Source organism: Lissotriton helveticus, chromosome 1_2, assembly GCF_964261635.1.
Source record: "Lissotriton helveticus chromosome 1_2, aLisHel1.1, whole genome shotgun sequence".
In the NCBI taxonomy this organism is placed as follows: domain Eukaryota; kingdom Metazoa; phylum Chordata; class Amphibia; order Caudata; family Salamandridae; genus Lissotriton; species Lissotriton helveticus.
The window spans coordinates 335,174,754-335,197,534 of record NC_136058.1 but is presented as its reverse complement, the minus strand read 5'-3'; the positions used below and the strand labels follow the sequence as shown (position 1 = coordinate 335,197,534).

The 22,781-nt window shown below is 47.9% G+C and overlaps 3 non-coding genes across 3 annotated transcripts; 1 reads left to right on the top strand and 2 right to left on the bottom strand.

The window, feature by feature from the left end:
* Positions 1-9,512: 9,512 nt before the first annotated feature.
* Positions 9,513-9,585, bottom strand: TRNAV-CAC (transfer RNA valine (anticodon CAC)). Its single transcript has one exon. It is a non-coding gene; the product is annotated as a tRNA-Val (tRNA).
* Positions 9,586-10,403: 818 nt separating this feature from the next.
* On the top strand, positions 10,404-10,486 carry TRNAL-CAG (transfer RNA leucine (anticodon CAG)). Its single transcript has one exon. It is a non-coding gene; the product is annotated as a tRNA-Leu (tRNA).
* Positions 10,487-22,347: 11,861 nt separating this feature from the next.
* TRNAV-CAC (transfer RNA valine (anticodon CAC)) lies at positions 22,348-22,420 on the bottom strand. Its single transcript has one exon. It is a non-coding gene; the product is annotated as a tRNA-Val (tRNA).
* Positions 22,421-22,781: the final 361 nt, after the last annotated feature.

The window sequence follows — 22,781 nt, the reverse complement described above, 5'->3', positions numbered from 1 at the left end:
CCTCCCAATGCCTCACAGTCCTTGCAGTCGAAATCAATAATGTTGCTCCTCTCCAAAGCAAAAAGAAAAGGCCTACTCCCTCAGCACCTTGGTTCAACAAATCCCTCCATGAAGAAAAGAAGTACCTAAGATTCCTGGACAAACAATGGAGACAAGCACCCTCCACCGATAATTTGGCCACGCTTCGTTCAGCAAGATCCAAGTACCGCAAGCACATCTTCCTTGGAAAAGTGTCGCACTTCAGAATCCTCCTCGACTCAGCCAAAAATAGACCCAAAAAACCATTCGATCTCACAAGAATCCAAGCTTCTCTCCCCCAACCTCCAAGTGTGAGGATTTTACAAAGAAAGCAGCGGAATTTGCTATATTCTTTGACGAGATCAGGTAATTCATCCTACCCCTCCACAGGAGCGCAAATCCTTAGCCATTTAGCAGAATTTTGACCCCATCTCTAAAGATGCCCTCCTCAAATGCATCCTCGAAATAAAGCCCTCCAACCATTCTCTTGACCCCATCCCTAGTGCCATTGCCATTACATTCTATACCCATTCTCTTTCCTATTGGACCACTCTGTTTAACCTCTCCCTCTGTCAAGGCTCCCTTCCTGTTTCCTTCAAAACTGGGCAGGTCACCCCTCTACTTAAAAATCCCACTGCTGATGTGAACGACCTCAACAACTTCCGCCCCATCACTAACCAACCTTTTCTTGCACAAATCACAGAAAGATGTGTAGCGAAACAACTCTCTCATCATATCAAGGACAATGATCTTCTTGACCATTTCCAGTCTGGCTTCATTCAGAACTGCAGCACTGAAACAGCCCTGCTTCAAGTGATTGATGACGCGCTGCGGATACTCGATTCGGCGGAGTCTTGTCTTCTAATTCTCCTTGACCTTTCTGCAGCCTTTGACACTTTCAAACACAACACTCTCCTTAACACTCTTCAACAGAGAATGGGCATGGAGGGCACGGTGCTTAAATGGTTTGCTTCCTTCCTCTCTAATAGATCCCAAATGATCAAAATAGCGAACAGTCTTTCATCTCCTTGGCGGTAGGTCAAGGTGTTCCTCAAGGCTCTATACTTGCACCCACATTGTTCAATCTCTATTTAGAACCATTTGGAAATCTCCTAAGTAAATCCGGGATCGACTATCATCTCTATGCGGACGACACTCAAATCTACCTTATGGTGGCCTCCACTCGGTTGTATGACATCACAACGCCTGCTTTTACCACGCATGCCATTACAACGCAGTTTTTACAACGCAATTCGTTACAACGACTTGCGTTGGGGGCGCTGGATAGTGGAATAGTTTAATTTTCTATTTCAACTCCAGTCCCCGTGGATAGTAGGGAAGGTGTTGGATAGAAAATTAAGCTATTCCCTATCCTACAGCGCCCTCCAGCGCAAGTCGTTGTAATGACTTGCGTTGTAATGGTTGCGTTGTAATGGTAGTGCGGGGTAAAAGTTGCGTTGTAATGGATGTTCCCCCTCTACCACGATCTCTCCATCCTAAGCTCTACTCTCGACTCCATTCAAAACTGGATGTCAACTCATCAACTGATTCTGAATCCCTCCAAAACTGAATTCCTCCTCTTCTCCTCCTCACTTTCTCCTCCCCCGATTCAATCATGGATGGATCAGATGAATCTACTTAACAATATACCCATCATTGTTGACAGCGCATAATCCCTTGGTGTCATACTCGACAAAAAACTCAATCTACTCTCCCACATCAACTCCATTGCAAAGTCTGCTCGATACCAACTGCGCCTTCTTTGGGGGATTTTTCGCTTCTTCCTGGAGCAAGACCTTAAAACCCTGGTCCAATCGTTGGTTCTCTCCAGACTGGACAACTGCAATTCTCTTCTTACTGGCCTCCCCAAATCCCACCTGTCCCCCCTTAAATCTGTTTTCCATTCAGCAGCTTGTTTCATATATGGGGCCAAAAGAAGCGACCACATTACACCCATTTTATCCACCCTCCGTTGGCTTCCCATCGAGGCAAGATCTATCTACAAGACTGCTTGTATCACTCACAAAGCCTTGCGCTCCTCCTCTCCTCGCTACCTGGCGAATAAACTGAAACTCTCTGGAGGCTCTAGACCATCAAGTAATGCGGATAATGTATTGCTTGAACCTCCCACTTTCAAGAAGGAAAAATCGATGGCCCAATCCTTTTCAGGCAACGCGGTGAGAATCTGGAACTCACTTCAGCCTCAGCTCCGGACCACAACCTCTTCCGAGGCCTTTAAAACTGACCTCAAAGTTCTCCTCCTTCAAAGACAGTTCCAAATTTAATTCACACCCTCTCTATTATCTGAAGGAAGTCCTTCATTATAGGAAATTCTGTTCTCCATGACAATAAAAGTGCCTTCCCAGTGTGTTCTTGTAGTCTGAGTACCTGCCATTTATTGCAGTATTATACTTCTACTTGTAGTGTGTACTTTTTTTGTAACATGCACACGTCACTTTTCCTCGTGTAATGTATCGTTTGCTACCTCTTGTATTTTGTTTGCCTCTGATACGTGCACAATTGCCGCCATTGCCTCATGTAACGTAACGTTTGTTCTTGTGTTTTGAGTATCTGCCATTTATTGCAGTTTTATACCTCTACCTGTACTTTGTACAGTTTTGTAACATGCACACACGTCACTTTTTTCCTCATGTAACGTATCATTTGCTACCTCTTGTATTCTGTTTGCTCTTGATACTTGCACAACTGTCACTATTGCCTCATGTAATGTAACGTTTGCTTTTGTAATATGCTGACTTGTAATTTCCTCCTTATGTATCATTACTGTTCGTATTGTGAAGCGCTCTGACACCTTCGGGTAAAGTCAGCGCTATATAGAAACGCATTAAATAAATAAATAAAGAAATAAAATCCAGCGGTACCTGGTGCAACATGAAGCTGGTGCGTGACGACGCACCAGATCATCGTGACATATTGATGTGCTACCTGGACACAGCACGCTTCTGGCTTGCACGCAAACAAAGGCAACATTGAAGATTGGTCTACACTGTTTGAGTTAAGCTAAAATGGGAGAACATTCCTCCATTTTCTTCTAGTAATTTTACAAGTTTGTCCTACTGCTGGATTGCTCCCAGAGACTCATTTCATGAATAAGATTACATCACAATTGAGGGAGGTGCCCTGGGAACAAGATGTTACTGCAAAAGGTCATCTTTAATAGATATGGTTATGTCAAAAATGACCGTTTCAATGTAAAGGACTGGATATTTGCAATATGTGTTATTGTTTAGAGAAGCTTAATTAAATGTAGATTTTTATAGTTTTAGTTTAATTACATGTATTCACATATTCGTTTGTCATTTACAGGACATGGACAACTAGCTTTAACATTAGCACCTCTAGCATTTGAGTTTGGTTGATATTTTGATCTTTTCTTTATGTGCAGTCATATTAATGAGGTTGTTTCTTTAAGAGCTGCACATTTTGCTTGGTTTCACCTGGGGAGTGCAGTTTTGGATTTTAAAAGGAGTGGTTGCATTGCACATGAGGGGGTAGATATACAAGCCCCTTGCGCCACATTTGCGTCACTTTTAACATGGGAAAAGTGGCGCAAAAGTGGTGCAAGGGTCTTGCAAATCTGCCCCGAGATTTGGTTCATTTCACACAGCTTGTGTGGTGGAGCACAGTGCTGGAGCACTGCGGCTTGAGGTTTCAGACTGGGAATCATGTGAGTTTTTGATTAACTTTAGTTTGATATGCTCTTAGGTTAACTTTGCTTGGATCATTTTATACTTGGTTGTTGTTTTTTTAGCTTGATGTATTTGCATGGAGTTTCTTTGCACAGAGCACCGCATGGGGGTAAGGTAGATGAACTGTATCTTGGTTAGGGTGTGTTTGAGGGAGAAAGTTGGGTTCATTTTCAAATGAGACATGTGTTTCTTTTATGCTTTCTTTTTTTGATGCTTTCTTGAAGTTTGCTTCGTTAGTATTAAGCGCATATGTTTTCTTTGCTAGTGCGATTCTTTTGCTAAGCATATTTCCTTATTGAGCCTGTTTTTTTTATTAAGCACGTTTCTGATTTCTGTCACCAGATGCAGTGTATAATGGTAGTTGTATGCTGGGCTTTTCAGACATTAGAGTCATTACGTTTCTTATGGGATGTCTTTATGTTCTAGTGACCCCTGAGGAAGAGCCACCATCCCGAAATGCATTGGGTTTTTCTGACATCATGGATACCCAGGATAAAAGTGTATTCTGTAATGCTGTGGGATAAAGGCCTGGATGGGCATTTCCTAGGCATTTGAATCTCAGATTCACGATGCCTCTGAATTAAGTAATGGATCAAAATACATTGAATAAGTTTGAATATAGAAGTATAAATGGAATTAAATTGGTTTCAAGTTCTGTATCCTTGTGGAGACTGAAATTAACGCAGAGCAACGTGAAGCTGCTGCGTGCCAACGCACCAGATAATTCTGACTAGTCACTTGCTTCCCTCCCAGTTCTCTATGGTCCAAATATTATATTTCCCTTTGTTGTCCCTTTTGTTCATAACCTTTTGTTTGATATGCATATTTGATTTGTTTGGGTTGGTATTCCTTTTGATGACTGTACTGCAACTATTACCTTCCTCTCCCTCAAATTGTAAAGCGCTCTGATATCCTTCGGGATCATGTTCTCGCTATATAAAACTTTATAAATAAAACTTTATAAATAAATTGTCACTTTTAGAAAGTTGGCATTTTCCTGCTTTTACGGACAATAAGGAGTATTTAATGAGATAAAAAAAATTCCAAACTCCAAAAAAACATTGATAAGTTCTTCGCTGAAAAGGTGTACCCATACTTGAAAGCGGTTTATACCACGTCTGCGAGTGGTTACTCCTCGGATGAGAGCTCAGGCCAATCCAGGCAGGGATCATCAACCCATAGTGACTCTAGCAATGGTAGCTGGAACAACAACAAAAACAGAAACTACCTACCACCTATGTACCCCCTGTATAACATTCCACCATACCAAGGTCCTCAATTTTGGAATTACCCAATGTACCAACAAGGCCCACCACAACCACCTCACTCCTTCTTTCAACATGGTACAGAGCCACTACTTTTTTAAGACAGAGGCTGGGGCAGAGGAAGAGGGCGAAGAAGAGGGCACAAAATAGTACAGTGGCAGGAGCAACCTGCGAGATTAGTGGAGACCAGGAGCCAGACGAGGGGGAAGAGAAACTAATCATTAATCTCTCAGCCAGGGCCCTCACTCCTGTTGTAGAAAAGGTTCTCCAAAAAGGTTTAGGTTTCGTACCTACACCCAAGGTTGATAAATTCCATGAGAATTGCGAAGTCCATGTTTTTTTTTCAGAAAATAAGATTACAAGCCTTCTTCCAGGACCGAGCACCACCTCCTATGGAGGACTCCGGTCTATACAAACCTTCTACCTTTGCTCCAAAAAGGTAGTAGCATGGTACCCAATGAAGTCTTGACTTTTGAACCCCTCTTACCACAATCTATCAGCCCTTGAATCAGTTGCCATCAGGGATTTGGCTAATGATAAAAACATCACTATCAAGCAAGCCGACAAGGTTGGGGCTACGGTGATTATGTGTAATCAACTGGTGGGGAGGAGGAATTACTGTCCATTCAGTTCCCCATTTCGATACTTAAGCAATCAAGTTGTGGAATGGACACTTGTAGCTACTCAACCATTGGTTGGCATGGAACACCCTCATAAACACTATGTTTATCGAATGCGGTTAATTACTGTTCTCCGCCCCACATTAGCGTTACGGCATTATCATCGGGTGTCCAATGTCGTGCTGTATGCCGGCCTCAACCAGAGGCAACCTCAGGTTCTGGCAGCAGTGTCCAGAGAAAGAGAGTGAAAATTTAAAAAGGAGGTTTCTTAAAAAAACAGGACTTAACCGAAACAAAATTTTAATAGGGAGAGGTTAGGTCTGTCATTAAAAATATTGGAGGGTATAGATATACGAACAAGTTATTGGATCTTACTATACCACTTATTGAAGAGCGTCGACATGTTTCAGCTCCTAAGTGCCCAGCCGGGTCTATGGAGCCTTCATCAGGACAAACAAACATAAATTACTTACACCACTTGTGCAGTAATTCACAGTGTTATTTTAAACACTGGATTATTTCTGTTTTTCTCTCAAACCTATAGTGGTATATAAGTGGTATAGTAAGATGACAATTACTATGTAGACGCCTCCTCCTACTATGATTCCCTTAGTTTTTGGGTTTCTGACACAATCCTAACATGAGCGCCCCCTGCCTCTCATTAGCGCTTCCCCTTGTTAGTGCTGACTCTTATATTTATTGATATCATTTTAATGCACATACCCCGAGTTCACACCAACTTCGGGTGATTGACAATCACATCACCGTAGAACAGGTTCACCTCCAGATGTATTCACACACAAAACCTGATCCTGATATCTATAAGCCTTATATTCCTTTTCATCATCTGTTGTTTCGTGTGTGTGGGTTCACTTACTCCTATCACTCACTATGCCTCTTACAACAGAGTGTGCTTATCTCTATAATGTCCTCGTAACAACTGTGTGTCTCCCCGTGTGTGTCTGCCCTAGTCACTCTCAGGCACTACTGTGTGTCCAACAACAAGAATAAAGGAAAAAGTGTGGGCGGAAGGAAGGAACCTCACGGGAGCAACCACCTAGGAACTTCTCATCATCGGCTCTTTCCCACCAGAAAGAAATAGAATTTCAAAAGAGGAAAAATACCAATGGGAAAAAATGATAAACAACTCAAAAGTGTGAAAACCTCATTGTATTCATGTGCATCTACCCCCCCCCCCCGGGGCGCCACGACCGCTAGTCAGTCTGGTACCCTGTTAAAAATGGAGTTAGATTACCCTGGCTCTCTGATATGCTTTATTCTATGCTGGGTACCTACTCCTATTAAAAACTACACTCTCTAGTTGAGCTTCGTTTTTAAAGTATATGAAGCCAACATGTTTCGTTGCCTATCTGTGTTGGGCGGCAACTTCTTCAGGGCTGGGGGTTTTCCTTGCCACACTGCACTGGATTGTGTCGGTTATTAAATCTGCAGACACATAGACACCACATACAAAGATAAAAGCATAGAGTGACACCAGTGAATGTATTGCCCATATCATTAACACTTTTCTAAAAGCCAACTGTTTCAGGGAAAGCAGTATAATTTACCTTCATGAGGGTGTCTGCCAGCATACCTGGGGTCTTCATGCACTTGTACGCTTTATTGATCCCCTTCTGTGTGCTGCAGTCGCCTTTCGGCAACCTACAAATGTGCATTGGGTTAGTGTATGTTGGATTGCTCCTAACACCAGCGCCCCTATTTTCATGGGTGCATGTATCCCTTGTACCCAATGCCCCTGGTAGGTACTGCTACGAGTGCCTGCGAGGTGTCTTGTACTCGTTTGCTCCGATTCCTTTTGTGAGCCTTTCCCCTTTGCATTGATCCACTCGCGAATCATAGCGTATGTAGCCTCTATGGCCCACATGGGCTTATTCTACTATGCTCACACGCTCCTATGTTTGCCCAGTCGTCCCGCCTCCTTACCGTCAGTGATGCTGAGCACCGTCTCTCATCGGGCTCCCGTTCCCGTTGCAGAGGCTAGCTCTCCCCGCTGTTGTTTTAAAAGCCGGTGAGCGCTGTGTGTATCGTATGGGAAACATGTATGACCCTGCATGGGAAACATGTAAGCCCCTGCATTAACTCTTCATAGAGTTCCTTTATAAACTAGTCCTCTGAACCCTGAAATCTCAGTGACTAGACGCCCTGGGTGGATGAGTGTCTCACAAGGAGAATATATCAAATACATGATGACTGTGAAATGCCCAATAGGGCCAAGCCTGCTGCAAAGAGCTGCCTGTCATCTGCAGGTCTCATCTTCATCTCTAAAGATGGGCGGTGCCAGCATCCTTTCAGCTCCCCTTGGGTTAGAAGCCGCTCTCAGGCTCCCACCTGCAGCCACAAGCAGGTCAGGGAGATTCACTCTGGGTGCAAACACCTGCCTGTCCCCCAGCGAGGCATCAAAGTGTGAATCCTTGCAGGGCAGTCCTGTGGTTTATTCTTATGAGGTCAATACAACGAGTGCCGCTGGGGTAGGTGGCACATGAAAGAAGTAATGCAGCTTGCAGTGTTTGCTATCAAAGCCAATTATTAATTCATGTAATACATATAGCACTCTAAGTCACATAAAATCTGCTTCATATGGGCGGGATATTTTCTCTATACAGCCCCTTCCTGCACCGACTGAGTTGCTTTTTCATCTTAAGGTCATTGCATGCCAACACCTTCAAAAAACACCTTCCCTCACCCGCTATCTATTAACTTTCAGTACCGGACGCCACCCCCCCCTCTACCAAAGCATAAAGAAACATATGGTTCACTGACCATCTGGCAGCCCTAAGACATCACTTTAGGGCACTTAAAGGTGCTAAAAAGAAACGTATTTATAAGTAACCAAACATTTCCATTACAACGCCAATAGCTCTAACTCTAAAAAATGCGCGACCAATTGCATTGCCAATGCTTGTTTATCTTGGTTGTATTGGGCCCTGCGCGCCCTGGCCTCCTCTCGGCGCTTTAATACAGAGATGCGCAATGCCAGCTTCACACTCTTGTTGGCACTTTAGATGGATTGAAGAGAGGGCATGTTTTCTTTTGATTCCACTCAGTCTATCATTTCTTCTGTATCTGTCGGATTGGACCGGTATAAACCATATACCTTTCAATTCGTTTAGCTCCTATATTGAATAGAATTCAGAACATGATTTTTAGTCAGTTATGTCTTTTGAACAGCAAATTCATTGGGAGTGTGTGATTTTCTTTGTTTTGCAGACATTAATAAGAGTTTACTGCCGAAGTAAAATGGGAAACATCATTTATTTATTATTAATAATTTAATATATTATCATATATTCAAAATGGGAAACATCATTTACCACGAACGCATTACCACGCTTTACGTTTACAACGAGTCACTTACCACGCAAACGTATTTTCACCGCGGGTGCATTCCACGAACGTTTTTACAACGCAAGCTTCATTGCTTCCAGTCTTCGTTCCTTCGTCCTGCGTGTATATCATTAGGTGAAAGGGACAATAAAAAGAGGGGGTTCTCCCCCCTAAAAAACAAGCGGATTTAAAAAAAAAAGAAAAGTTTAGAAAAAAAAACACTATTCAGTGCCAAAGGAGAGAAAGGAAAGAGCCTCAACAACGATGTGGCGTGCACGTCCACATAGAAGTCCTATCTCTATTTTGAAAGACGTGTTTTGACGCTGGTTATCGTAACGTAAATATGGCGGAGTATAGTCTTGCGTGCTCAAATGCTGCGTGGTAAAGACACATGCGTAGTAAAATACGCGTGGTAAGCCATGCGTGGTACAGGTAAGCGTTGGATTATCATATATTCAAGTAAAATGAAGTCACCTGCCAGTCGCCTTTGATAATCACTTTCTTTTCTAGCTATATTCTTTAACTCATCTTTGAGTATATATTTCCGTAAAAAGTGTTTCCGCCCGGTTTCGAACCGGGGACCTTTCGCGTGTGAGGCGAACGTGATAACCACTACACTACGGAAACCCACATGGACAGTTGGACGGGCCTTTTACACACATTGCTGATCAGCGCTCCTGGTATGTGCTGAAGAGCCATGATTATAACTCTTAGCTTCAGAAATTATTTCCAAATCTGTTATCGCTACGTTTATTCGCTTATTCGCTGTCTTTCTTTGCAATCTGTGTTTTGCTCCTGTCCGGCTGCAGCAAAAACATTACTAAGCCCTTTTCTTCGTAAAAAACAAATATTTTATTCTGACTTTTTATGATCAAGCTAACATTTAGCTATGATTAGTAAGTTCACCGCTCAGTTTCGGAGACACCTCGGCTCCGAGTCAGCCGGCGGCAGCTGCATGCTGGGGGTGTGGGGCTGACGGAGCCTTTATGCTTCCAGCGCCCTGAGGCTGCTCAGCCGAGATCCGGGCGCTACAAGCCCCGAGCCCGGGCAGAGCCCCGGCTGCGGGGGCAGAGCTCGCCTCCACGGGTCCCTGAATCTCGTCTCCTTCGCTGTGAATCCCCCTCAGAACCCGGTTCTTCGTCTTCAGTTGTTTTGTTCAGTTTGAAAAACATGAAAACCCGAAACTGGAGGCCGCCAGTGTGCGCAGGAGCTGTGGGGATTGACCGCACCCACCGCGCCCCACAACTGTGCAGCCCTGAACCCCGCTCTACCGCGATCTGCCGCAGGGGCTCAACTTTCCAGGAACGCGAGTTATCTTTAAAAACATCTCCAGCCCCCGGGACAGGAAGTGTTGAAACTACAGAGAGGCAATACAACCACAATAGACTCTGTGAGACGCATTCATTTGAGGAACAAGAAAGAGGGTCATAGCTGAAAAGAGACATGTCAGGATGGCCGAGCGGTCTAAGGCGCTGCGTTCAGGTCGCAGTCTCCTCTGGAGGCGTGGGTTCGAATCCCACTTCTGACAGTTGATTTTGTAACACCCATTTTTGGACTTTTAATTCGATGGTTTTTTTTACCAAGCACCCGTGTCTCAGACAATGTCAACATTATATATAAGCATAACATAGTTCTGTAAATCGTTGCTAAGCTCTATCGTCCGTTTTATTCCGCCAATTGCCAGCAGGGGGCTCTTGAAACCGTAGATCCAAGAATCTTCATCAAATCGCTGAAGAGGGACTGCGATAAAAGGCTTCACTCTCCGCATCAAGCGTAGCTATCAATAGTGCAGCAGGTGCAGTGGCACCAGGGTCCACTGTGTTTCAGTTCTAGCTGTGCTCATTCATTGTATTAGGAAGCCCTCCTGACTCATATTGAAATAGTCCGTCCAGAAATGTGGCCCTCGGATGTCGGCACAGCCGAATACATACAATCCTCACCGCAGAATGTGCCATGGTGCTCTGAACAGTGTTACTGCAAACAAATGATGGACGGAATGCTGACAATGCAAACATTCTCCGCCAGTCAAAAGATCTGGCTTAAATCCATTGTTCTTTTGCCCACTCCGCCACCCCAGTTTGGTACCCAGCCATATGCAAATCTGTCTTGACCCTGCGCCTCATGGGAACAGTCCAGACCGAACTGCCAGGCCTGGTCCTCCCTGGACCGGAAACAAGCATCCTGGGACCGGTTTCAGGGTATGTCACCCTTCTTCAGCCAGGATAGCTGGAATCATTATTTCACCTCACCAGTAATGCTCAGCAGCTTTCAGAGTGGGGGTGCCAGTGTTATTAGTGCCCTGTGGTGGCCTCAGTGTCGGGGGAGACCTGTTCTTAGGGCTCAGAGGTAGGGCTTCAAGTGGGATTAAAGAAGTGGGGGGGCGGTCTCTAAAAGGGTTTTGGGTTATATAATATAAACACAAACTACACTTCTGTGATTCCCACAGTGTGCCAGGTGACTGGCATTTTTGTTGTTCGGATATATTATCGCATCCGGAAATAACACAAAACTGAGGTACATTTAAGGCAACCCAGGATTATGGCCTTTGTCAATGGTTGTTGCTAGCTGTTTAAGATAAACTAGTAAAAATAATAGTTTTGCTGTAAATAATATTGAATTATTGAGGTCTGTAGAAGGGGAAGTGGTCTTCAGAGGTAGACGTGCCCACCCTTTTAATCCCCACCTCTCCTCAATCTGGGTACCACCCACACCTCATCTTCTTCAGCACCCTCTCCCCGCTCTCACCCTCTTCTCGCTCTCACCTCTCCTCGCCTCTCACCCTCTCCTCGCTCTCACCCTCTTCTCGCTCTCGCCCTCTTCTCGCTCTCGCCCTCTCCTCGCTCTCACCCTCTTCTCGCTCTCACCTCTCCTCGCTCTCACCCTCTTCTCGCTCTCGCCCTCTTCTCGCTCTCACCCTCATCTCGCTCTCACCCTCTCCTCGCTCTCACCCTCTTCTCGCTCTCACCCTCTTCTCGCTCTCACCCACTTCTCGCTCTCACCCTCTTCTCGCTCTCACCTCTCCTCGCTCTCACCCTCTTCTCGCTCTCACCCTCTTCTCGCTCTCACCCACTTCTCGCTCTCACCCTCTTCTCGCTCTCACCTCTCCTCGCTCTCACCCTCTCCTCGCTCTCGCCCTCTTCTCGCTCTCGCCCTATCCTCGCTCTCACCCTCTCCTCGCTGTCACCCTCTCCTCGCTCTCACCCTCTCCTCGCTCTCGCCCTCTTCTCGCTCTCGCCCTCTTCTCGCTCTCGCCCTCTCCTCGCTCTCACCCTCTCCTCGCTCTCACCCTCTTCTCGCTCTCACCCTCTTCTCGCTCTCACCCTCTTCTCGCTCTCACCCTCTTCTCGCTCTCACCCTCTCCTCGCTCTCACCCTCTCCTCGCTCTCACCCTCTTCTCGCTCTCACCCTCTTCTCGCTCTCACCTCTCCTCGCTCTCACCCTCTCCTCGCTCTCACCCTCTCCTCGCTCTCAACCTCTCCTCGCTCTCACCCTCTTCTCGCTCTCGCCCTCTTCTCGCTCTCGTCCTCTCCACGCTCTCACCCTCTCCTCGCTCTCACCCTCTTCTCGCTCTCACCTCTCCTTGCTCTCACCCTCTTCTCGCTCTCACCCTCTTCTCGCTCTCACCCTCTTCTCGCTCTCACCCTCTCCTCGCTCTCACCCTCTCCTCGCTCTCACCCTCTTCTCGCTCTCACCCTCTCCTCGCTCTCACCCTCTCCTCGCTCTCACCCTCTCCTCGCTCTCACCCTCTCCTCGCTCTCACCCTCTTCTCGCTCTCACCCTCTTCTCGCTCTCACCCTCTTCTCGCTCTCACCCTCTCCTCGCTCTCACCCTCTCCTCGCTCTCACCCTCTCCTCGCTCTCGCCCTCTTCTCGCTCTCGCCCTCTTCTCGCTCTCGCCCTCTCCTCGCTCTCACCCTCTCCTCGCTCTCACCCTCTTCTCGCTCTCACCCTCTTCTCGCTCTCACCCTCTTCTCGCTCTCACCCTCTTCTCGCTCTCACCCTCTCCTCGCTCTCACCCTCTCCTCGCTCTCACCCTCTTCTCGCTCTCACCCTCTTCTCGCTCTCACCTCTCCTCGCTCTCACCCTCTCCTCGCTCTCACCCTCTCCTCGCTCTCAACCTCTCCTCGCTCTCACCCTCTTCTCGCTCTCGCCCTCTTCTCGCTCTCGTCCTCTCCACGCTCTCACCCTCTCCTCGCTCTCACCCTCTTCTCGCTCTCACCTCTCCTCGCTCTCACCCTCTTCTCGCTCTCACCCTCTTCTCGCTCTCACCCTCTTCTCGCTCTCACCCTCTCCTCGCTCTCACCCTCTCCTCGCTCTCACCCTCTTCTCGCTCTCACCCTCTCCTCGCTCTCACCCTCTCCTCGCTCTCACCCTCTCCTCGCTCTCACCCTCTCCTCGCTCTCACCCTCTTCTCGCTCTCACCCTCTTCTCGCTCTCACCCTCTTCTCGCTCTCACCCTCTCCTCGCTCTCACCCTCTTCTCGCTCTCTCCTGAATGCACTTCCTTACTTCACCTTAATTTCATCACTCCCCAAACACAACACACACACTCATTTGTAAGAACTACAGTTCTTTCACTTATTTATGTATTTTTATTTTATTTATTTCTAAAGCGCAACTCTTAACCCCAAAGGTATGTCACTCCACTGAGTCTTCGTCTGACCCAACCACTGAGAGATGACCTTGGATAAGACCCATCATATCATCCATTACCCTGGAAAAAGCCAGGTTTTCAATTTCTTTCTAAACCTGGTATAAGTTCTGCCTTGTCAATGTTTCGGTGACTCTGCACCCCCATCACACATTTGCACAGAACAACAATTGCAACCAGAATACAAGACCATTGTCTGTGTGCTTGGCAGAGAGGCCATGGTTTGGATGATCATGTACCCTGAACACCTTTTTAACCCACTGACAGGCACTGTGAGAAACAGGCACTGCCTTCTGCCTCCACTCCAGAGCACTTGTTCATGCCCTGTTATACGCACCTGGAGGCGGCTCGGTTCAAAGTGTGCACTGCCCAGGAGTAGAGCCCTGCACTGACAAAGTACAGAGACCCAACGTCCTGGAAATAGCAAACACTCCTAGGAAATGCAAAATTAGGTAAAGCTTGTAAAGTATAAACATGAACTAAACCGCTGTTGAGGATTACCTTAATGTTTACTATGTACATTGTTCAGATATCGTTCAATGTTTGGACGGCAAAAAAGTTAAGGACATGAACGTGGAGCCTGACAGGGACCCATTCCAATCTCCGCTATTAATTACTACTGGGAATGAGACCCAGAGTGACCTGGCCCACTTAAAGCCCTGCTCTGAGGCTGTCTCCGTGTAGTGAGAGTCCTGTTATTAGTGCTCTGAGGCTGTTTTGGTGTAGTGCAAGCCCTTTTATTAGTGATCTGAAACTGTCTCACTCTAGAGTGAGCCCTGTTATTACTGCTCTGAGGCTGTCTCACTGTAGAGTGACAAATGCTGGCTGAAGAGGGGTGAAACCCCAAAACCGGTCCTAGGATGCTTGTTTCCAGTCCAGGGAAGACCTGGCTTGTCAGTTCAGGATGGACTCTTCCCATGAGGCACAGGGTCAAGACTGATTTGCATTTGGCCAGGTCTAAACTGGGGTGGCATGGTGAGCAAAAGAATCATGGATTTAACCCAGATCTCTTGACTGGGGGGAATGTTTTGATTTGTCCTGCATTCCGTCCATCAATTGTGTGTCTTTTACTCACTGTAGAGACAGCCTGTTATAAGTGGTCTGAGGCTGTCTCGTTGTAGAGTGTGCCCTGTTATTAGTGCTCTGAGGCTGTCTCTGTGTAGTGCAAGCCCTGTCGTTTCTGCTCTGTGGCTGTCACACTCCAGTGCAAGCCCTGCCATTAATGTTCTGAGGCTATCTCAGTGCGGTGGGAGCCCTATTATTAGTGCTCTGAGGACTTCTCGCTGTAATAGGAGTCCTATTGTTAGTGATCTGAGGCTATCTCACACTAGTGCGAGCCCTGTTGTTAGTGCTGTAAGGCTGACTCAGTGTAGAGGGATTCCTGTTGATAGTCCTCTTAGGCTGTCTCACTCTAGTGGGAGCTCTATCGTTACTGGCATGAGAGTGTCTCAGTGCAGTGCGAGCCCTATTATTAGTGTTCCTAGACTGTCTCACTGTAGTATTAGTGCTCTTTGGATGTCTCACGGTAGTAGGAACCCTATCGTTATTACCCTGTTGATGTCTCACTTTAGGAGAGGCCCTATTAGTGTCATGTAGATGTCCCACGGTAGTAGCAGCCCTGTTATCAGTGCTCTGGGTCTGTCTCAGTGTAGTGCGAGCCCTGTTATTAGTGCTCTGAGGCTGTCTCAGTGTAGAGGGAGGCCTAATAGTGCTCAGTGGATGGCTCTCAATAGTAGGAGCCCTATCATTGCTGCCCTGTGACTGTCTCACTGTAGGGGAAGCCCTATCACTGTCACACGGATGGGATATCACGAAGAAGCCCGAAGACACCAGACTCTGTTTCCAGGAAGGAAGGAAGGACGTTGCAGCCTGGATGAAGGACAGCTGTTTGAAGCTCAACTGTGAGAAAACCGAGGTTCTCATCCGCGGACCCTGCACCTCCCCCTGGGACAACACCTGGTGGCCCGCCACCCTCAGGAACCAGCCCACCCCCAAAGACCATGCACGAAACCTCGGCATCATCCTCAACTCATCCCTCTCAATGAATTGCCAAATCAACGCCATCGCCTCCACCAGTTTCAACTGCCTACATGTCCTCCACAAGATTTTCAAATGGATCCCGCTGACTGCAGGAGAACCGTTACCCACACACTCGTGACCAGCAGACTGGACTACGGCAACGCCCTATAAGCCGGTATCAACAGAACCCTGTTACACAAACTCCAAACCATCTAGAACGCCGCAGCCAGACCCATCCTTGGGACACCACGTCACGAACACACGACCAAACACCTACGAGACCTCCACTGTCTCCCCGTCGAGAAGAGGGTCACCTTCAAACTCCTCACCCACGTCTACAAATCACTCAACAACATCGGACCCAAATACCTCAACGAAAGATTATCCTTTCACGCACCCAAGAGGAACCTCTGCTCCACCGACCTCGCCCTGGCAGAGGTCCCCACATACGCAGAAACAGAACAGGTGGGAGAGCCTTCTCCTACATCACTTGTAATTTTCTCATCATGTATCATTACTTTTTCTATTGTGAAGCGCTCTGACACCTTCGGGTAAAGTCCGCGCTATATAAAAACGCATAAATAAATAAAAAACAGCCAAGACCTGGAAGGAGCTCCCAGTGAACATCAGACGCCCCCCGACCCTGCACACGTTCAGGAAGGACCTCGAGACCTTGCTTTTCAACTGATCCGGAACTGTCGCCCCTACGCCTTATGGAGAAGTGTGGCTCAATGGCTAGAGCGGCAAACCCTGATGCAAAGGTCTAGCCCGGGACCAGGGTTCAATTCCCCACCTCAGCGGGTCTTGGGCTCAAAATTCCACGGACCTGATCATTCTCGCCTTTGTGCCTATTCCAATCATGGAGTCCCACTCTGCAACTCTGGGCAACAGCTTGCTTAATCTCCACATCGGCCCCCACAATGCTAAGGATGCCTGGCCTCCACCTTGGGAGTGCCCAGGAGTGGACACCTCACAGGGAAAGCCAGGATGGGTTCCACAGCGGTATTCGTACAAGCGCGTTGAGACCCTAGCGGGTGAGTAGTGCACTATACAAGTATCCATTTACATTTACGCCTTGAGACCCTCAAGGGTGAGTACAGCGCTATCTAAATCCCTGATTGATCAATATCAGTGCATGACGCTGATCTACATAAGCTTCTAGACTACACAAATGCATTTAATTGGACATATGAATTGACGACAGGACGTCCCAGACTACAGAGTCAGATGCACCCTCTTATCTGCGCCACACACACTTCCCTTCCATAGACTGTTCCTCTGGTCGTGACTACAAGTTGAGAACTCTGTAGGCCAGCAGCAGTCTCACTGGCAGCAGAGAGCGCTGTGGGCTGGGAGCACTCTCACTACAAGCAAAGATCGCTGTGGGCCGGCAGCAATCTCACTGCAAGCAGAGAGCGCTGTGGGCTGGCAGCACTCTCACTACAAGCAGAGAGCGCTGTGGGCCAGCAGCAGTCTCACTACAAGCAGAGAGCTGTGGGCTGGCAGCAGTCTCACTACAAGCAGAGAGCGCTGAGGCTGACAGCAGTCTCACTACAAGCAGGGAGCGCTGTGGGCCGGCAGCAGTCTCACTACAAGCAGAGAGCTGTGGGCTGGCAGCAGTCTCACTACAAGCAGAGAGCTGTGGGCTGGCAGCAGTCTCACTACAAGCAGAGAGCTGTGGGCTGGCAGCAGTCTTACTACAAGCAGAGAGCGCTGGGGCTGGCAGCAGTCTTACTACAAGCACAGAGCGCTGGGGCTGGGGCTGGCAGCAGTCTCACTACAAGCAGAGAGCGCTGTGGGCCGGCAGCAGTCTCACTACAAGCAGAGAGCTGTGGGCTGGCAGCAGTCTTACTACAAGCAGAGAGCGTTGGGGCTGGGGCTGGCAGCAGTCTCACTACAAGCAGAGAGCGCTGTGGGCTGGCAGCAGTCTCACTACAAGCAGAGAGCGCTGTGGGCTGGCAGCAGTCTCACTACACTCAGCCCTGCATGCTGGTGATTGACAGGAGCAGCCATGGCTGTGTCACTCTGCACACTGAGGTCAAGTGACACGTGTCAGAAGGTCTAGCAGTGCAGCTCAGCAGGTTAATGCTCTTTGATATTGATGTTTGCGCCATCTGCTGTTACAAGTATCCCTTTTCAGTCAGAGCGCTCCTAATTTGCACATTCTTCTGCAGGCTCTGCGTACAGAGCCCCACATACTACTACTGAAGTTCTGGGAAACATGAGAGACCCTGTATGGAAACATGTAAGACCCTGTATGGGAAACATGTGAGACCCTGCATGGGAAACATGTAAGAGCCTGCATGGGAAACATGTGAGACCCTGCATAGGAAACATGTGAGACCCTGCATGGGAAACATGTGAGAGCCTGCATGGGAAACATGTGAGAGCCTGCATGGGAAACATGTAAGAGCCTGCATGGGAAACATGTAAGAGCCTGCATGGGAAACATGAGAGACCCTGCATGGTAAACATGTGAGACCCTGCATGGCAAACATGTGAGAGCCTGCATGGGAAACATGTGAGAACCTGTATGGGAAACATGTGAGACCCTGCTTGGGAAACATGTGAGACCCAGGGAAACATGTGAGACCCTGCCTGGGAAACATGAGAGACCCTGCATGGTAAACATGTGAGACCCTGCATGGCAAACATGTGAGAGCCTGCATGGGAAACATGTGAGACCCTGTATGGGAAACATGTGAGACCCAGGGAAACATGTGAGACCCTGCCTGGGAAACATGTGAGACCCTGCCTGGGAAACATGTGAGACCCTGCCTGGGAAACATGTGAGACCCTGCCTGGGAAACATGAGAGACCCTGCATGGGAAACATGTGGGACCCTGCATGGTAAACATGTGAGACCCTGCATGGGAAACACGTGAGACCCTGCATGGGAAACATGTGAGACCCTGCATGGGAAACATGTGAGACCCTGCATGGTAAACACGTGAGACCCTGCATGGGAAACACGTGAGACCCTGCATGGGAAACACATGAGACCCTGCATGGGAAACATGTGAGACCCTGCATGGGAAACATGTGAGACCCTGCATGGGAAACATGTGAGACCCTGCATGGGAAACATGTGAGACCCTGCATGGGAAACATGTGAGACCCTGCATGGGAAACATGTGAGACCCTGCATGGGAAACATGTGAGACCCTGCATGGGAAACATGTGAGACCCTGCATGGGAAACATGTAAGACTCTGCATGGGAAACATGTGAGACCCTGCATGGGAAACATGTGAGACCCTGCATGGGAAACGTGTGAGACCCTGCATGGGAAACATGTGAGACCCTGCATGGGAAACGTGTGAGACCCTGCATGGGAAACATGTGAGAGCCTGCATGGGAAACACGTGAGAGCCTGCATGGGAAACATGTGAGACCCTGCATGGGAAACATGTGAGAGCCTGCATGGGAAACATGTGAGACCCTGCATGGGAAACATGTAAGAGCCTGCATGGGAAACATGTGAGACCCTGCATGGGAAACATATGAGGCCCTGCATGGGAAACATGTGAGAGCCTGCATGGGAAACATGTAAGAGCCTGCATGGGAAACATGTAAGAGCCTGCATGGGAAACATGAGAGACCCTGCATGGTAAACATGTGAGACCCTGCATGGGAAACATGTGAGAGCCTGCATGGGAAACATGAAAGAGCCTGCATGGCAAACATGTGAGAGCCTGCATGGGAAACATGTGAGAGCCTGCATGGGAAACATGTAAGAGCCTGCATGGGAAACATGTAAGAGCCTGCATGGCAAACATGTGAGAGCCTGCATGGGAAACACGTAAGAGCCTGCATGGGAAACATGTGAGACCCTGCATGGGAAACATATGAGACCCTGCATGGGAAACATGTGAGAGCCTGCATGGGAAAGATGTAAGAGCCTGCATTGCAAACATGTGAGAGCCTGCATGGGAAACATGTGAGAGCCTGCATGGGAAACATGTAAGAGCCTGCATGGGAAACATGTGAGACCCTGTATGGGAAACATGTAAGAGCCTGCATGGGAAACATGTAAGAGCCTGCATGGGAAACATGTGAGAGCCTGCATGGGATACATGTGAGACCCTGCATGGGAAACATGTGAGACCCTGCCTGGGAAACATGTGAGACCCTGCCTGGGAAACATGTGAGACCCTGCCTGGGAAACATGTGAGACCCTGCCTGGGAAACATGTGAGACCCTGCCTGGGAAACATGAGAGACCCTGCATGGTAAACATGTGAGACCCTGCATGGGAAACGTGAGACCCTGCATGGGAAACATGTGAGGCCCATCATGGGAAACATGTGAGACCCTGCATGGTAAACATGTGAGACCCTGCATGGGAAACACGTGAGACCCTGCATGGGAAACATGTGAGACCCTGCATGGGAAACATGTGAGACCCTGCATGGTAAACATGTGAGACCCTGCATGGGAAACACGGGAGACCCTGCATGGGAAACATGTGAGACCCTGCATGGGAAACATGTGAGACCCTGCATGGGAAACATGTAAGAGCCTGCATGGGAAACATGTGAGACCCTGCATGGGAAACATGTGAGACCCTGCATGGGAAACATGTGAGACCCTGCATGGGAAACATGTGAGACCCTGCATGGGAAACATGTGAGACCCTGCATGGGAAACATGTAAGAGCCTGCATAGGAAACATGTGAGACCCTGCTTGTGAAACATGTAAGACTCTGCATGGGAAACATGTGAGAGCCTGCCTGGGAAACATGTGAGACCCTGCATGGGAAACATGTGAGACCCTGCATGGAAAACATGTAAGACCCTGCATGGGAAACATGTGAGACCCTGCATGGGAAACGTGTGAGACCCTGCATGGGAAACATGTGAGACCCTGCATGGGAAACATGTGAGAGCCTGCATGGGAAACACGTGAGAGCCTGCATGGGAAACATGTGAGAGCCTGCATGGGAAACATGTGAGAGCCTGCATGGGAAACATGTGAGAGCCTGCATGGGAAACATGTAAGAGCCTGCATGGGAAACATGTGAGACCCTGCATGGGAAACATATGAGACCCTGCATGGGAAACATGTGAGAGCCTGCATGGGAAACATGTAAGAGCCTGCATGGGAAACATGTAAGAGCCTGCATGGGAAACATGAGAGACCCTGCATGGTAAACATGTGAGACCCTGCACGGCAAACATGTGAGAGCCTGCATGGGAAACATGTAAGAGCCTGCATGGGAAACATGTAAGAGCCTGCATGGGAAACATGAGAGACCCTGCATGGTAAACATGTGAGACCCTGCACGGCAAACATGTGAGAGCCTGCATGGGAAACATGTGAGAGCCTGCATGGGAAACATGTAAGAGCCTGCATGGGAAACATGTGAGACCCTGCATGGGAAACATGTGAGACCCTGCATGGGAAACATGTAAGAGCCTGCATGGGAAACATGTAAGAGCCTGCATGGGAAACATGTGAGAGCCTGCATGGGAAACATGTGAGACCCTGCCTGGGAAACATGTGAGACCCTGCCTGGGAAACATGTGAGACCCTGCATGGGAAACATGTGAGACCCTGTATGGGAAACATGTAAGAGCCTGCATGGGAAACATGTAAGAGCCTGCATGGGAAACATGTAAGAGCCTGCATTAGAAACATGTAAGAGCCTGCATGGGAAACATGTAAGAGCCTGCATGGGAAACATGTGAGACCCTGCATGGGAAACATGTAAGAGCCTGCATTAGAAACATGTAAGAGCCTGCATGGGAAACATGTAAGAGCCTGCATGGGAAACATGTGAGACCCTGCATGGGAAAGATGTGAGCCCCTGCATTATCTCTTCATAGAGCGCCTTTATAAACTAGTCCTCTGAACCCTGAAATCTCAGTGACAAGACGCCCCGGGGTTGCCGAGGCCTGGGTGGATGAGTGTCTCACAAGGAGAATATATCAAATACATGATGACTGTGAAATGCCTAATAGGGCCAAGCCTGCTGCAAAGAGCTGCCTGTCATCTGCAGGTCTCATCTTCATCTCTAAAGATGGGCGGTGCCAGCATCCAGTTATGTCTTTTGAACAGCAAATTCATTGGGAGTGTGTGATTTTCTTTGTTCTGCAGACATTAATAAGAGTTTACTGCCGAAGTAAAATGGGAAACATCATTTACCACGAACGCATTACCACGTTTTACGTTTACAACGAGTCACTTACCACGCAAACGTATTTTCACCGCGGGTGCATTCCACGAACGTTTTTACAACGCAAGCTTCATTGCTTCCAGTCTTCGTTCCTTCGTCCTGCGTGTATATCATTAGGTGAAAGGGACAATAAAAAGGGGGGGTTAGGGGGGTCTCCCCCCTAAAAAACAAGCGGATTTAAAAAAAAAGAAAAGTTTAGAAAAAAAAACGCTATTCAGTGCCAAAGGAGAGAAAGGAAAGAGCCTCAACAACGACGTGGCGTGCACGTCCACATAGAAGTCCTATCTCTATTTTGAAAGACGTGTTTTGACGCTGGTTATCGTAACGTAAATATGGCGGAGTATAGTCTTGCGTGCTCAAATGCTGCGTGGTAAAGACACATGAGTAGTAAAATACGCGTGGTAAAGCCATGCGTGGTACAGGTAAGCGTTGTATTATCATATATTCAAGTAAAATGAAGTCACCTGCCAGTCGCCTTTGATAATCACTTTCTTTTCTAGCTATATTCTTTAACTCATCTTTGAGTATATATTTCCGTAAAAAGTGTTTCCGCCCGGTTTCGAACCGGGGACCTTTCACGTGTGAGGCGAACGTGATAACCGCTACACTACGGAAACTCACATGGACAGTTGGACGGGCCTTTTACACACATTGCTGATCAGCGCTCCTGGTATGTGCTGAAGAGTCCTGATTATAACTCTTAGCTTCAGAAATTATTTCCAAATCTGTTATCGCTACGTTTATTCGCTTATTCGCTGTCTTTCTTTGCAATCTGTGTTTTGCTCCTGTCCGGCTGCAGCAAAAAACTTACTAAGCCCTATTCTTCGTAAAAAACAAATATTTTATTCTGACTTTTTATGATTAAGCTAACTTTCCGCTATGATTAGTAAGTTCACCGCTCAGTTTCGGAGACACCTCGGCTCCGAGTCAGCCGGCGGCAGCTGCATGCTGGGGGTGTGGGGCTGACGGAGCCTTTAT